Genomic DNA, 13,392 nt, shown 5'->3' with positions numbered 1-13,392 from the left:
TTTTTCAACGATACCCCATTTAAAAATTGAGCCCGCTAAAATCATGGTGCACAGGCTGCAGTCTTGTCTGCCTATAGGTAAGTCTGACCCTGTCTGTAATGCGCAACAAAAGACAAAATAATATGTTTAGTATATTCTTTTTTTTAATAAAGACTTTTATAAATTTAACAAACAACAATATAAAACTGAGCTTTCTAGTTTTCGAAGATGCAAAACTATCAATAATCTTTTCGACATTTATAATGCAATCTCTTTGGATATGCATCATAGCTTATCCATTTAATCGTTCTTGTCCTATTTGGATCTTAACCAAATTTTAAGTTTTTTTAAATCCGAGAAACTTTGTTCTTCCAAAGCAACGCTAACAGGAAGGGTGCAAAGCAGTTGCAAAATACATTTAATTAAAGGGAAGATATTACCATCACATTGCTTGTATGCTTCCAGTGCACATTCAAGTAGGTCTTGTTGCTTTTTGATTGTGTCTTTCCATTTTAGCTTTCAAATTAAAATTCTGAAAAAACTTTCATTAATTGTACATTCTCTTCAATAGTATTTATGTTGGGCAGCCCTTTCATAAAACTCAGTATATTAGTTATGGATGCTGTTAATTCTGTCTTAGTTTTATTTAATAAATTTCTAGGTATTGCTATAAATAATTCAAAAGAGTTCAAGGTTTCATCAGAAAATCTGAACTGTAAATCTACAAGTATGCTATCAAGTAACGGCAAATAAACATTGACTCTATAGTAAGTTAGAGGATCATTGGTATTGAGGTTTGCGCAATTAGTTTGTTTTCCTGTAACTTATGGAATCTTGATTTTTAAACCTAAGTCTTCTAGTAACTTTGATGCAGTCATAAATATAGCATTAAAGTTTTCTTCGTTTTGTCGTCTTTTATTTAATATCCTTATGGTATGTTTAAGAATAGTTTTAGCATATTCCTTATCCAATAATTTTTTTAAAGAGTCTCACTTATAGAGACTGTGGTATTTAACACATTGGCTAATGAACAAAGTGTTATTACAAATAAGGGCTCAAATATTGCATTTTTAAGTAATGCGGCCTTTGTTGAAAAATCCCGTTCATTCCACTGAGATATCAAATCAAGTGTTTCTACTATATTTATTAAACAAGATTTAAAACTTAACACAGAATCATGCCGTTCAATCCATCTCGTTTCGCATAAGCTTGTAAGCATTCCCTTGTTTATATATTTAAGAACGTTTGCTTTGGCGAAGCTTAAAAAAATGATATTACTTCTTTCATTGTGCCAATTGTACTTCTTACAGCTCGCACAGACGAACATTTGGAAATTGAAAAGTTTAAAGCATGGTTGTAACATAGACTTTTTATTGCGTTTGGTAGGATCTTCTGTAATTTCTCGACTGCTCCGTTGTTTTCACCTAACATAAGGCTCTTGAGTAATTGCACTTGACCGTGTATTACCCCAACTTTTGCAAAAAGAAAGCAATACTTACAAAAAATTCCATAAAGGCATTCTGAAATCATTATCCACGGGAATTTCTGTATATATTTCTCGGACAAAAAGCAATTAACATTCTTACTCTTCTTTCAATGCACAGAATATGGGTATTTGAAATTTGAACTAGGAAACCAATTGCATTTCAATATTCGGTATTTATCTTGTTCAGTTACCTGACGTGTTAAAAATGCCCATATGTCTATAGGCAAACAGCTATCATCTTTTGTCGCAGGTATAGAATCTATTAATTTCTGCATTAGTTTTACTTGTAAAATTAGCAGCTTCCATACCAAGTCCAGGTTCTGGAGAAAAAGGACAAAGTTTCATTGTAATTTGATTATTTTCAGCCCTACCAATAAATGCACAATTAAATCATTCGGATAATGACACCGAAGATAAAGGCAAAACGATAGGACCAGCATAGTCCTCTATTGGTAGAATTTTAATTCTTTTGACAAAATGGTCATCTAAAGAGCTTGTCCTCTTTACCCTGTTGGACATTGTAGCTAATAAAAATAATTTCATTAAAAATAGTAAAAATCATTTGTCGTTTATTTATTTAAAATAGTATTAACCACACTTTTGTTTTCTAAATAAGAAAGTAAAAGAAATTTATTCAGTTACTATTTAAAAAAAAATTCTTTGTATCTCACTTTAATACAACTTGAAGAGTATATAAGTGTAATATAAATTGAAGTGTTGCAGCTTCAATTGTTGAAAAATAAATGCTTTTTAATTAAAATTTTAACTACCAAAAACGGCATCGCGTATATAAATTATACTACAAATTAAAATTAAATTAATAAAAAAAATTTACTAATAAAACCAAATCTAAATATTTTTTTTCGTAAGATTTTAAAAAACGGTTTTAGAAATTTTTCAAAATAGAACGATAGTAATTTTACTGTTTTTAATTGTTATCTAATTATATAATAGAATGAATTAATGATGATAACATTAAAATGTTTCGAAACTTTCATCGTTTTTCTTCGATATTGTAAAAATGTTGAAATTGCAACAATAGATTTTTTTTGTAATGCTATGAAATGGTTTTGGTTTTGCTTCAGTTTTAGTATTTGTTTTATTTAAAAAAAGTAAATAGTTAGCTGCAGAATAATTTTTTGTATTTTGTTTTTTCTTTTACAAATTTTTTAATAATATTTTGAAGTTTGATATTCTTAGGGAAGGTAGGGGAAGGGGGTTAGTTACCCCCTTACCCCCTTTGTATCCGCCACTGCTTCCCGAAGATAGATTTTCTTCAAATTTTGCATGCATACTCTTGCTTGATGACAATACAATATTCAATAATTATTTACGTAATAAGTTAATTAATTTAGTTAATTTTAATTAAGTTTATTTTTTATATAAAAAAAGAATATTAATTTTCGAAATAAGTATATTAATTGTTTTCGTACTTTTATGTGCGTATTTGGATAAGGGTAATTCCATGTCAAAACAACAAGTCGAAATAACCCACCATCTCAGAAATACTTGACTTTTGGCACAAATGCAGATAATAGTGTCGTTAGGAATAATCAAAAATGATTTGGAGCCCATTTCATTATTTTAAGAGTTAAGAGTCTTTGAAGTTTGAGATTTTACACCTTTTTTAATTCTCCGCGCTCTTAGCAACGTCTATAGCAACACTAAAATGTTAAAGCATACCCTACGTTACATTAACCATACGTTGACAAAATTTAATAGGTATAGAATCTTTTGAAGAAAGAAATAAAAAATCATTACTTAAAGTTATTATATCATTAATTATAGTTATTTTATTAAAAACTTTGAAATGCAAACCGGTTTTTTTTTAACAATAATATTTCAGTAAATATGTCTAGTTTTAAGATTAATTGCAGAAAAGGTATAGATCTATTCATTTTAAATTTTTACCATATTAGTTTATATATAAATATCTGTAAGAAGCAAAAATTATTTTACTTTTTTTAATGCACATATCTATTTTATTATTGTTTTATTTTTACAATTTTATTTTTGCATTTTTATTTACCGTTTTGGTTATAATCTCCATATAGAGATAACTAAAATGATTTCTCACAAAAAAATGATAATTTCTCGCATAGGTATTATTATTAATACTCAAATGTTAAAACCAATTGCTCCATTTAATTAACTAAACGGAGCAATTGGTTTTAACATTTGAGTTTTGTTATAATACTCATGTGAGAAATTATTGTTTATTTAATGTTGGTTTTAGAAAAATAAAATATTGAAATTAAATATTTTTATAATGGCTGGAACATCACAATGCTCAGTTGGGTTGATTTTAAAATTAAATTGTCACAAGTTAAAGTTTACAAACCACATTGGAATAAACTTTTTTCAAGATTTTGCTCCAGATGAGCAAAATTTAGTTGCACTGAGGTCTGGTGTTTCTCCTGTTTTGATTATTGACTTATGTTTTCATCATCAAGTCTTGAGAAGTTCCCTGTGTTTCATAATAAATGCTGTGATCTGCTGTTAGTTCACAAAAGACCGTGCAAAGGTTAGTAAAGCTTGTCATAAAGTTTTTTATAAATGCTACTTTGTCATAATTTTAAGTTCTTTATGTTTATTAATACTAGGCACATTTTATTTTATTAAATTATATTTTTCAATTTAGCATCTCTCAGAGAAGTCATGTTAAAAACAATAGCTTTAAACAACAGGTTCAATATTGTACCTGGTCAAAAACTTTGTACAAATTGCTTAGTCAAATGAAAAGCTTTCACTCAAATAAATACTGATAACATTGATATTGCTGATGATTACACAAATGAAATTATAAATAAAGAAAACGTATTTAACGTTCAACAAGAAGCTGATATAAATAAAAACAGACAAGAACTTTCTAATTGTCTCAGTATAATTGGCGTGTCACCAGTCAAGCTTCACGGAAAGTCATTTGCGAATCGTATGAGTATTGGGAAAAAAAAATTAAAACTATTACAACAGTTTTCAAAGAAAAGTTATCAAGTTCTTTAAAAGTTCCATCGGCAGAAGTTGAAGTTTTCGATAATGAATATATTCTTGATTTAAAAAAAAAGTTGTTCAGTTTAAAAAAATGTTAGTTTTAATAAAAGATAAACCTGAAAAATGCTGTTCACTTAGGGACAAAATTCAAGTTTTGACTTTGTGCCTACAAGAATGGTCAATTGAAGCAGCTAGTGAGTATTTTGGTGTTTCAAAGTATCTAATAATAAAATCTAGATCTTTAGTAAAGAAGGAAGGATTTCTTGCAGTTCCACAAACTAAGCGAGGTAAAATGCTGCCTGATCAAATAAATACTTAAGTGAAAATTTTTTATAAAGATGGTGAAAACTCTCGCCAGATGCCTGGTCAAAAGGATTTTGTAAGTGTTAGTTAGAAAGTTCATATGCAAAAGCGACTACTTTTATCAAGCTTAAAAGAGTTATTTGTCTAATTTAAAATTCTATATCTACATGTAAAGTTAGGTTTTTCAAAGTTTTGTATTTTAAGACCTAAATGGTGTGTTTTTCCAATCTCATCAGAAACCCATTATGTGTGCGTTTGTATCTACCATCAAAACATGAAGTTAATTCTCCTACCCATTAAAATTGATTGAACTATGTAAATTTATTGTTTGTAATATGCAAAACAAAGAATGCATACATTGATGTACACAATGTCCAAAAAATACAACTAAATTAGAAGAAAAGCTATGCGAACTAATAGGGCAGTTTGAGGAAGAATTTAACCAATGGCTTACTACTGGTAAATCAGATTTACAGTTATACAGCTTGTAAGCATACCAGATTATGTAAATATGGTGATGGAAAAACTAGTCAAGCTAACAGCGCATTCATATATTTCTAAATGCCAATCTAAATATTTTAAAAATCTCAAAGAAGAACTGCTATCAAATAGCGTTATAATTCTAAGAGATTTTGCAGAAAACTATAGTTTTGTTGTGCAGGATGAAGTACAAGGTTTCCATTGGAATAATCTTCAGTGCACACTTCATCCAGCAGTTGTGTACTTTAAAGAAAATCAAGTGTTGCATTGCACTTCATATTGCATTATATCAGATGATAACAATCATGATGTACCAATGGTTTACGAGGTACAAAAATCAATTATCAATAATCTGAAGCAAAAGATACTCAGCATTGTAAATGTGATCTTCTTTTCTGATGGCTGTTCATCTCAATATAAAAATGGCAAAAATATTTTTAACCTATGTCTGCATAAATTAGACTTTAGAATAGATGCAAAATGGGTTTTCTTTGCAACCAGCCATGGAAAGCAACCTTGTGATGGTATAGGAGGAACAGTTAAACGACTTGTAGCTAATGCTAGTTTGCAGAGAATTTCTACAAATCAAATATTAAACTCACATGGTATGTTTACATATTGCACTAACAACATCAAAGGTATAAACTTTATTTTCATTTCAAATGAAAGTTTGGTAGAATCAAGATTATTACAATCTGAACGATTTAAAAATGTAAAACAATACCAGAAATAAGAGACTTTCATGAATTTATTCCTGTATGTTGAAATGAAGTTAAGATGTAATACTGCAGTGATGACACTATGCCTAGTTTTGCTTACAAGTTTAAAAATTGTGAGATGCAAGGTGATGTGCAAAGTTGATGTGGAATTTTAATTTATGCACCAACATGGGCTTTGAATCTTAAAAGATGTTTGCTTGCTTCCTTTTATTAGTTATTACGTAGAATCTACAGTTTGCCTATGTCTATGATATGTATATGACAATATTTTGCTTTTGTTAAATAAAGTTACCTAGTTTTGTTTTGTTTTACCGTTCAAAGAAAAACAAAGGAATATTTGAAGTTCACTAAAAAGTTTGCCAATTCATAAAAACATGGAATTCGAAGAATTAATGTGTTTTGATATTTAAAATTGAGTTTATTTATGGACATGTATGTCATGGATATTGCAGTTTTACACCTAAGTGAAAATACCTCTTATTTTTTGACTAGCTCTGAGCGAAAATACCTGTTTTTAATATTTAAATATTTTTAATTGAGTTTATTAAATATGCACATTGTAGTTTTACTCATAAGTAAGAACTCTTACTTTCTGGTTGTGCCTAAACATAAATACCTATCAATCTTCTGTCTCAATCTCAATATACATTCAATCAAAAATAAAAATTAAATTTTTTAGATTAGTAAGTCAAAAAATAGCTCAGTTTTTTTTTTTTTTTCTTTGTGATATTTATATATACTTTAAGAATATGAAGTTTGGAAATATATAGATCATAACCTTTTCTGTAATTCTTCTTATAGTAAGCATGTTTACTTATAAATTTTATTAAAAACGCCGATTTACTCTTATTGATTTATTAATAAATATAAAAAATTATTATTTCTTAGTATAATTTTATGCTTTAGCATCTAATGATATGTGAAAAATTTCAAATTACGAAATAATATAGTTAAGGTAACAACGCATGTATCGACATTTACTTATTACTAAGGACATTGCTAGGGGATTAGTAAAAATGTTACTAAGTTTTGAATTTCAAACATAACTTCTAAAATATTCCGATTTGTTTGAAACAACTTTAAGGAGTTCTTTTTAGCGTAGTTAAGTATCTTTGCTGCAAAAATTAAGTCATTTAGAGATAGTGGGTTATTTTTTTAAATTTTTGTTGTTTTGACACGGAACTACCCACCCATAAGACGTTGACTTCGTAAACGGAATGTCTGTGGTTCTAGATCCACGTCTTCCTAAGCTTTTTTGTTTTTTACACACGCATACAGCCGAATGTTAATAAAATAAAACAGTAATATTAGAAAAAATTGATTGCAAAATTTATGTTTTAATAACATATAAAAGCATTGGGTTTTAAAAATTTGTTTGTTATTTTACTTGTTATGCAATAAAACAAAAGTAAAACGTGTTTTAATGTTTTTCATTTCATAGCTGCGCTATATTCACTTTTTTTAAACCAGTTGGTTAACGTTAGAAAAAAACAGCTTAAAAACTTTCCTGCATTAATGTTGCTACGCAGTATAATTTAATTGTCGTTTTTGCAATTAACTTTTCAATAAATGCTTTAGGAAAATAAAGGACTGCCTCTTCTCTTTTATTTTTTTGTGGCTTGTCTGCATATTGATTATAATTTGAGGTATTTAATTGTTTCAATGACATTTCTTATAGTACTTGGTAGTTTATTTATTTAATATATAAAACATAAAAGACATCTAAGTACTAATTTTTTATATGAAAAGTAGCATTAGCCTAGACAGAGTTCAATTAGTGAGTGAATATCAGTAAGGGTTAACTTAGTTCTATTCGCAAGATCATCTTTATCATTGTTGAGTATTTCAATAATAAAATCGTTTGAAAAATCACAATTTACTCTTGCAGTGTTCATAGATCTATCAAAAGCCTTCGATACGATAGAACATGAGATTCTTATTAAAAACCAAAAAATTATGGAATCTGTGGTAATTTTCTAAAATTACTTAAGAACTTTTTAGGCGATTGTAAACAGAATGTGCAAATTGATGTATCCTCTACTACAAATTTACTAGATATAACATGTGGTGTCCCCTAAGGGTCTATACTAGGACCACTTCTTTTTCTCATTTATATTAATAATTTTTATAATGCCTCAAATTTAAAAACAGTAATGTTTGCTGATGACATAAACTTTTTTCTGTCTAGCAATAATATCATAACACTATTTAATGACATAAACATAGAGCTAATTAAAGTTTCAAAATGGTTTAAGTCAAATAAGTTATCAATTAACATAGAAAAACTAAATGGACTCTATTTCATCCAAAATCCAAAAAATATCTTTTACCAAATGATATGCCTAAAATATATATAGATAATAATCAAATAAAACAATCAAAAGTTATACTTTTTCTTGGTGTTTTTATTGATGAAAACCTTACATGAATAAATCATATTGAAACCTTGCGCAACAAAGTTTCAAAAAATATTGGAGTATTATATAAAGCGAGAAGTTTTGTAAATAGACACGCATTAATTCAACTTTATTACTCACTTATTCAATACCATCTAAATTATTCAAATATCGCATGAGATAGTGCTAAAAAAAGTCAATTAAATTCTCTTTATCGGCAACAGAAGCATCAAGGAAGACTAATAAACTTTAAAGATCGTTTTACTCATGCAAAACCACTTTTATTCAAAATGAATATTTTTAATATATACCAACTAAATGTTTTTATCATTCTTTGCTTTATATTTAAATGTAAGATAAACTTAACTCCTATATCTTTTCAAAATTTATATGCAATAAAGCCCAAAAAAAATATGATCTAAGAAATGACAATTTTATTTATCAATATTATTCGCATACAAATTTTGGAAGGTTTTTTATATCTTATTGCGGAGCTTTTTTGTGGAACCAAAAAGTTTTAAAAAGTTTTGATTTTTCCCAAAGTTGGAATTTTTCTACTTTCAAAAACAAACTAAAAAAAGTTATTTTCTCAATAGATAATATTTTCGAGCTCTTCTGATCTCGTTTCTCTTTATAAGTGTTATCTAAATGTAATTTAAAATATTTGATTTGATCTTTTTATTGTTTTGTTAAACGGTGTATTATAATTGAGATTCTCGGTGATAAGATCTTACAATCCTCTTTCGAGTTTCCGTGTTCTCATATATTATGTACCAACGACATTTTTACCAGAAAATATTGTTAAATGAACAAAAAAATAATATTAATAAAAAAAATTACAGGAATAGCTCTCTCATTGGAATCGAGAGGTACAAAGCTATCACATTAAACGAGACTTGAATTTAATTTGGGGAAATTACCCAGGATTTCGGTTCGTTGAAAAATGAAGAGGAGTTCAGTAACCTTGTTTTATTTTTATTCAAAGTTGGTTGTATTATTTTAACTAGATATTCTGAAGAACCATAAGGCAGAGTACCGATAGTGGAAACCACTGGTCTCATTGGAAAGTTTTTATCTGATTTATAAGATTTTATGACGCCATATAGTCGTGAAGGAATGCAATCAAAAGGGTATAATTGAAAATAAGTTTTTTTTTTATCAAATTTGTTTTCTTTCCTCAACTTACGTAAAAACTTCTGAAATTTTGTTGTGATGGTTTGTGTAGAGTCATAATTGATAATTACCGATTTTTTAATTTTATCATCTAATTTCTTCCCAGTGGGCACAGTACGTTTTTAAAACGTTCTTTGGACGTTTTTATTAGGTTTAAACCTTATAAAAACGTCTAAAAAACGTTTTATAAACGTTTTACAAACGTACCGTGCCCACTGGGTTAAAAGCATCTGATTCGTTAATTACGACAAATCCTGAACCTTTATCAACTGGATAACTCTTAGAGTGTCTTTTTTTTAAATTATTTAAAGCAAATCTTTGATGCTTTGTTGTATTGTCTGGTAATTTCTATTTTAGAGATCTTATAAGAATTTTACTAATACTTTGTCGTATATTCTCTGCGTCAGCATTTTTGTTTTGTTTTTTCAAATACAAAGCAAACGACTGTAACACTATCAACTAATTTGTAACGATAAGGCGTCAAAATACTTTTTAATTCTAAATTAATTATATTAGATAAATAAATTAAAAATTAGTACTCAACTGTATTTTATGTTTTATAATTTAGATAAAGAGATGTTTAATGATTTTTTATTTTCTACTAATTTGTAACCAACAACATTATGTTTTTCCTCATTTGTATTATTTTGAATAGGTTTCCACTTGACCTAAGGCAACCAAATCCATTAAACAACGTTTTCCTTTTTCTTCTTTAAATTTTTTTTATCGTTTTTTGTTTTCTTTTTTACTCGCGCTTCATTGTTATTTGTTTGCTAAATCAGCTCCAAGTCATAATACTTCAAAAACAAGTTTACTATTCTGTTTGTACTAATTAAATTCTATAAAGAATTGTAAAGGAACTGTTACATTTTAATTAAGATTTATTGCATTTCACAATTCTATCATCATTCGTTAATAAAATTGTGTACAGGTTGACTATTTAAGAATTTAACTGGAAGACAAATATGTACTCCGAATTTAACTCTGAATTTAAATTTAATTTTGTACTTTGAAACCACGTTTAACCAAGCCAAATTCGGACTTTTATATCGAGTTTAACTGATTTATCACGCATTTTGATTGATAATATGCGCATAATATAAATATTAGTTGTTTACAATATTATTAATCAAAATTTTCATAAATTAAAGAAAATTAAAAACCTTAAAAAAAAAAAATCGTACATGGATGACAAACTTTTTTGTCAAAAACATTTTGCATAACATTATATATAAACTAATTACTTTTATGAAAATAATGAAAGTAAATTTTAAGTATCCATTTTTTATGAACCAAAATCATTACTTTTTTAAATAGCAAGCTCGTAACAAACCATTTCAAAATATAATGAAAAACAAGAACAATTTGTGTCCAAAACAAAAATCTAAAAATGCAACAATAATGAAAAATCGAGTTCATGCAATCCTTACAACTAATAAAGTTCTTAAAAGAATATAACAAAAGTGCATTACCGTTGTTCATTGAAAAGTTTTGATCTTCAATTTTATAAAGGAAGAAGACCGCGAAGAATGTTATGCTAAATGCTCAAATATTTTTATCATTAGGAAATTTTTTAAAGCGATAAAATTAAAAAGTTATAAATAAACAAAACTTCGTACTTAAAAAAGAATTTTCGGTTAACGAATCTGTGAGACACCTCTATTTATCATATAAATTATAATTGTTATCTTTTTTTTCATTTGATAAAAATTAATAACTTTCGAATTTAACTATAAGCTATATGAAATTTTGCAATTGTTACCGAATTTAACTGAAGCTCGAATTTCTATTTCAAATTTGGCTTTGAAGTCGAAGCCGAAGTCAACTTTTCTTTTAAGTAAACTTCATAATCCGAATTCGAACGCATATTCGCCGGTCGTTATTATCGATGGTTTTTTATTTATTGTATTATTGTAATATTGTAAATATATTTGTAAATTAACAACATGTAACTAATATTGTAAAATACAGAAAATTTAGCACTTTTTCATATATTTATAGGCGTGGAGGTGGCACTGGGGAGGGGGTTATAGCCCTCCCTACCTTTTTGTCAGATGCGTCCCTACGACGATTTATAAATATTCTTATATATTTTTAGATATAAAAAAAATGTTTGTTTCAGTTAATAAAGAATGAAATGCCACAAACAATTGCTCGATTTGCTTTTACACTAACAGATCCAAAAATTATTATTATCAACTTTAAACTTATAAAAACAAATGAAAAATTGTTTCACTTACAATTGTTTCAATTAAATTATTTTGGTTATAATCTAATTTTTTAAAGTTAATTTGTATTTACACTTTAATTTATTTGTTTTAGAGATTTTTGAAATTGCGAGTTTATTAGCGTTTCATTAATAAAAAATAAAGTTTTTTTAAATTATGAAACCAAAGAAACAAAACAAGTTCATACAAGCTATAAATTTTTTATGAGTAGAAGTTTAACTAATACAATTCTAATTTTTTTCTGCGTCGCAGCAGGCTGATCACTGGATCTGAATTATACAGAAGTGAGTACAACCTGTCCTTTGATATGGTTTAGCTCATAAAAAAGAACTTCTTTGTTTTCTTAACATATTGTGATAATCATTCTTGGATAATTTGCATTGCTATGTTTTCCATGTTATACGATCCACAAGAAAATTTCCTGTTACACAATCCAGAAGAAAATTCCACTTTAAGTGGAATTTTCTTAAGGATCGTATCGGACAAAGAGAAAACAATTTATCTAATTCTTATTAAAAAGAACATAATCCCTTGAAGATTAGAAGCTCAATTATAATCTCTTGGGAAGGGGTGCAGGAGGTTGAACATCCACTCATTTTTATACATAGCACTTAATATCTGTATACTATTTTTTAATACTCTAGTCTTTAAAAGAATTTAACTAGATGTTATACATTCTTGCTCGAAAACAGTGGTTTTGCAGTCTATGAAATCACTCTTGAGGATGCATAACTTCATACGATTTTCTACCCATTCTTGTTGAAGAGAACTGTAGTCATTTAAATATTGACGTAATAAAGATAACATTCAAATATTGGCGTTTACCACATTACATTTGCATAGAATGCGTTATATGTATTCGATGTAAATGAAATGCTGCAAACCCCATTACTTGAATGTTATTTTTATCATGTCAATATTTACTAAATGACTATTATATACATATATTGTTATATATTGTTATATATTGTTATTTAACCACCAGGTTTAACAGGTAGATCTACAGGTTAAATATTCTCTACCCGCTTGACATCGCCATCCATACAGCTCTGATACTTAGCCTCAAACCTTGTTCTAGTTCTGTTTTTCTTTTTTCATTTCTTTCTAAGGTTTTTCATTAAATACCTTTTATTCTCATCCAATATATTAAAACCCTTCAAAATAATTTCATCCTCGTTATCTACAATACTGTTAATCTTCTTTTCCCACTTAGCCTCTAAAAATTTATAACACAAATCTTGCCGATTCATCATGTCGAAACTGTCATTTAGTTTTTTTCGATTCAGTAATTGAAAGTGGCTTTTTTAGTTTATTTATTTTGACCACAAACCGTTACAACGACTTGTTGACAATTACAATGAATTGATCAACGCGTTGGTAACGGGTTTTTATTACTTATTTAATTACTAAAAACAAAATATTTTATAGCAAATTACATATATAGTTTTTAAGTTAATTCTCAACGTGATACTGCAAACGCTGAAACCCAGTACTGCAAAGTTTTTTTAACATGAAAAATAGTAAAAAATGTGTCTTAAAAATGTAAAAAAATCTACTAAAAATTAAAAATCCCTATTTTTTTAAAATAGTTATAAAATTGTTTGTAATATGTATAAATAATTTGAAATTCCACAAGT

Source organism: Hydra vulgaris, chromosome 03 (assembly GCF_038396675.1).
Source record: "Hydra vulgaris chromosome 03, alternate assembly HydraT2T_AEP".
In the NCBI taxonomy this organism is placed as follows: domain Eukaryota; kingdom Metazoa; phylum Cnidaria; class Hydrozoa; order Anthoathecata; family Hydridae; genus Hydra; species Hydra vulgaris.
This window is presented reverse-complemented; position numbering follows the sequence as displayed.